This window comes from Meriones unguiculatus, chromosome 8 (genome assembly GCF_030254825.1).
Source record: "Meriones unguiculatus strain TT.TT164.6M chromosome 8, Bangor_MerUng_6.1, whole genome shotgun sequence".
NCBI lineage: Eukaryota > Metazoa > Chordata > Mammalia > Rodentia > Muridae > Meriones > Meriones unguiculatus.
In genome coordinates, this window is record NC_083356.1 from 17,257,900 (window position 1) to 17,262,618 (window position 4,719).

Sequence of the window (4,719 nt, forward strand, 5' to 3'; positions counted from 1 at the left end):
GGACTGGCTGCAATGTCCTCCTCTGTGGCATAGCAAGACTGCTCCTCCCTCAGAGGTGGGGAGGTCAAAGAGCCAGCCACTGTCAGAGACAGTCCCTGTTCTCCTTACTAGGGTCACCCATTTGGATGGTTACTGAGCTGCCATGGGCTCCATCCGAGCAGGGGTTCTAGGTTATATCCATACATGGTCCTTGGTTGGAGAATCAGTCTCAGAAAAGACCCCTGTGCCCAGATATATTTGGTCCTTGTGGAGCTCCTGTCCTCTCCAGGTCTTACTAACTCCCCCTTCTTTCATATGATTCCCTGCACTCTATCCTGAGTGCCCTGTACTTAGCATCTGAGGTTTAGATCTGAGGTTTAGATTTCTTAAACACCTTTTTTACTTAAAGGTTTATTTATTTATTAAATATACAGCATTCTGCCTGCATGTGTGCCTGTGCACCAGAAGAGAGCACCAGATCTCACTATAGATGGTTATGAACCACTGTGTGGTGATTGGGAATTGAACCTAGGAACCTTGGAAGAACAGCCAGGGTTCTTAACCTCTGAGCCATCTCTCCTACTTAAAGTTCTTAAATGCCTCTACCTCCTTTTCAATCTCTTGATCTTAGGTAGGAGATTAGTAGGGAAAGGGGCTGTAGACCTCCCTGCTACTCCCTGCTGATTAGAGTCCTTGGGTTCTTTGGAGATATTCCAATCCCAGTTGTCAGGATACCAGCAGTCCAATTGAGTAGCAAAGCATCAAACCACAGCAGCAGCAGCAGCAAACAGCAAGCAACAGCAACAGCAGTGTTACTACTCGGCAAGGAGCAGCAAATCTCCACTTGTTGCAGGTTGGCCTGGTGCTATGTATTTTAATGTTAATTACCGGCCCCCAAGTTTTTGTCCCTGCTCAGAAGAGCACATTCTCACATATACCTGTCCTTGTTGTGTAAACCTTGCTCCACCTAATTTAAATCTGGTTGGTTTAATAAAAAATGCTGAAGCTTGGAATTTGGCAGAAGAAAGGGAGATGGAGTTTGAGGTTCCACAGGGGAGTGGGTGGAGGAACCACGAAGACAGAAAAAGGTGAGGAGAAGGAAACCAACCAGGGCCAAGGGTTACATGGCTTGATCGGCGTGGATGGGGGAGATGGAGAACATTAGTAAGTATTTTGGGACCATGGATGGGAGGTAGCTTGAGATTGGGGCTGGGAGGTAAAGTTAGTTTAGAGGGTTAACAAATAAAATGCCCCAGGTAAAGGCTACTTTATAAAATTCAATAGGTGTCTGTGTCTTTATCTGATTGATAGCAGGTTAGATAATACCACCAGGATAATTATAACCTAATAATAAACATTTATTAGGCCATACCTTTTCAATTTACAACACTGCCCAAACAGCTCGAGTCCGCCAAAGCAGCACAACTCTGTCCAAGAAGAAGGAAAAGTACTCTGGAACATTTCTCTCTGTGAAAACCAGCAAAGAGAATCGTTAAAAATCATTGTCTTGAAAGAGCGGGACATTGGTCTTCGGGAGGTAACATTTGAGGTGTTGACCAGCCCAGAGCGAATTAAAAAATGGGTGATGTTGAGAAAGGCAAGAAGATTTTTGTTCAGAAGTGTGCCCAGGGCCACACTGTGGAAAACGGAGGCAAGCATAAGACTGGACCCAATCTCCATGGTCTTTTGGGCGGGAAAACAGGTCAGGCTGCCGGATTCTCCTACACAGATACCAACAAGAACAAAGGTATCATCTGGGGAGAGGATACCCTGATGGAGTATTTGGAGAATCCCAAAAAGTACATCCTTGGAACAAAAAAACAATCTTCGCTGGAATTAAGAAGAAGGGAGAAAGGGCAGACCTAATTGCTGATCTTAAAAAGGCTACCAATGAGTAATTCCACTGCCTTATTTATTACAAAACAAAGTCTCATGGCTTTTAATGTGTACCGTAATTTAATTTGTACATCAAAATTCAGATCATGAATGGCTAACAATATTTTTGTTGGACAGTCCCGATTTAAGTAAAACTGACTTGTAATAAAGAGGATATGATCTTTTTAAAAATAATAGTCCAGTTGCATCTATACTATCACTGCTCTCCCATTCTCAAGATAAAAATGAACTTAAGTAGTAATGTTCTACTTTCCACAAAGATAGGGGTGTCACCTCAAACCTATTAAATGGTTTTGTACTTAGATTTATATAACTGGGCACATGAGTATGTTTAAACGCTGGGAAAACATATCATTGTCTCAGAAACAAGAAGACTCACCTGTGTTTCAATTTGTGCTCACTGGTCTGTTACAGGAAGCAACTCTCTGTTCTGGATGATGCTGTTTTAATTAGAATTCTGTATGTCAAGGATGCTGCCTTTTATCACTGAAAGGCATTGAAGGTGGTTTGTGTAAGATATCAAATAAGGGTGTTTAATAATAATAATAATAATAAAAAGCACTGTCTCACTGTCTGTGGGCTTGCATTTATCCCTTTTCAGAGTCCACAGAGTTGTCCATCTAGCAAAAACCACGTCCCTCACACAAAAGGAGGTAGTTTCCTCCTGACAAACATCACTGTTTTCCTTGGGCAGGGCCAGGGAAGAACATTCCCACACCCCACACTTGAAACCAAAACAGACAGACAAACAAACAAACAAACAAACACATTCACATGACAAAACTGAGTTTCCAAAGAAACCAGACACTTCCACTTCAGGATTATTTTCACTGTCTTAATTGATGCAGGGAGATCTACCCTGAATATGGGAGGGACCTTCTGCTAGCACCCAGATAAAAAAGACATGGAAGAAGGAAAGCCTTTCTCATTTGCCTGCTTGGCTTTCAAGCTCAGTGCCAAGTTAATCTGCTCTGGTGCTGCTTCTGATTTGTTAGCTGATTTTAGGACCAGCTTCTTCCGGCTTCCAGTATGGATGGAAGGCCAGCAGCTCTCCAGGAATCCTCCAGGCCTTCAGTACCAATATAGGGCTACTGAGGTAGGTACCCAACCTTTTGGCCTGAGCAGCTACCAGGTTCTTGGCCTTTGCAGTGTGACACAGCTGTTCTTGGACTACTCAGACCACATTGTGTAAGCTAATTTAATAACTCTCATCTTACTCCATATTCATGCTATCAGCTCTCTTTCTCTAGAGAGCCGTAAGATTGTGCCCACCCGTCCAAGGCTCAGCTCCTCCTCTTTTCGCTTTGTGTAGTGCCTGGCTCTGGGGCACACAGTTGGTTCCTAATGAACAGGCACATGTGACAAGAGGAGTGTTCCCATATTTGCCTTGACTGATGAACTTCCCCTGCCCCAGAAGTAGTCTTAACTTCTGAGCCATGTCTTTCGTCCCAGAATTCATGAGTTTTGGGTGTGAACACTGTAGATGACAGTATTTCACAATGTCAGACGACTGGACACTCCTGAAAGGAGAGGTTGAAGACAAAGAAAAGTGAGATGCACTAAAGGTCAGTTCTTGAGAAGGTGGGAGGGGTTGAAAACCAGGGCCCATGCTGAGGCAGAGGCATTTCCCTAAGAGAGAGGGTTCCCAGGAACATGAGAGCTGCCATATTTCTTTCCTTAATGCCACTATTCCACTGCTCTGCTCATCTCAACTTGGAACATGCTGTTATTCCTTCTGGACACTGCTTTGGACTGGCGATAGATTTAAGAGTGAATCTTAAGACTGATGAAGTGAGAGGGGAGTGGTGGAGCCAGCCATGACCAGAGCTGGCATATGGAGGGTGGACTCTGGACTAAACCATAGCACTCAGTTCTCACAGCTCCAGGAAGGAGGGAGCAATGTTATTCTGTTTTCACAGATGAAGAAACAGAGGTTCAGAAGAATAGAATTACTCATCTCACTTTAAAAGAGACAGTGGGGCTAGAATGAGATCCCAGAAAAAGGACCATGGAGGCTGTGCTGTTCACAGCAGTAGCACATGCTTGTTCTTGTTCATAAACCAGACATGAGAAAACATCAGGCCAACATAGCACAGGTGTGGATTCCACCAGCGTCCCAAACAGTCCTGATTTAGTGTCATTTTCATCTTGTCACTGGAAACCACTCCACTTTCCTGATGCAACCTCTTGGCTGCAGGCTGGGCTTCCCCTTCAGAACCCAGCCCATGAACACCCTCGCCACCTCTGCTGCAGCTTCTCTCCCTCCTCGTTAATCTACCTCAGCTTCTGATGATGGCTACTTTGATACAGGACAGGAAGGATTTACCTTAACTTAAGAATGGAGTGAGTCCCTTACAAACGGCCCACAGAAAAAGACAGACCTTTTTCTATAGCTTGAGCCAGCTCTCCCTTTATGGGGTCTTAGGGTTGGAATTTTAAGAGGCTAGAAATTCAAAGCCTCCACCTTCATCTCCACCCGGGACTGCTGCCACAGTCTTTCCATCTTGAGTAAAGACCTCTCCACACTTCCAGATGCTTGGGGAACAAACTATCAGGTCACTACATCTAATCAGTAAACGTATCATTCACTCTTTGTCCAAGCCACACAGGTCCACAATCCAGCCACATGTTAATTAATGCTAATTTAGATAATGATACCTAGGTATTTTGCTTAAATACTAATCTAGATATTGTTGTGAAGGTATTTCTTAAAAGAGTATTTCTTATTAACATTTAAGACAATAGACTCAGAAAAAGCTGATAATGGGTTTCATCCAATCTGAGGAAGCTTTCTTCCCCCCAAAACACCTGGCCTCCTCCTCTGGAAAAGGCATTTCTCTGGCT

At 43.9% G+C, this 4,719-nt stretch overlaps 1 pseudogene; it reads left to right on the plus strand.

The window, feature by feature from the left end:
• Nucleotides 1-1,405: 1,405 nt before the first annotated feature.
• LOC110545053 (cytochrome c, somatic-like) lies at nt 1,406-1,900 on the plus strand (annotated as a pseudogene).
• The last annotated feature ends 2,819 nt before the right edge of the window (nt 1,901-4,719 follow it).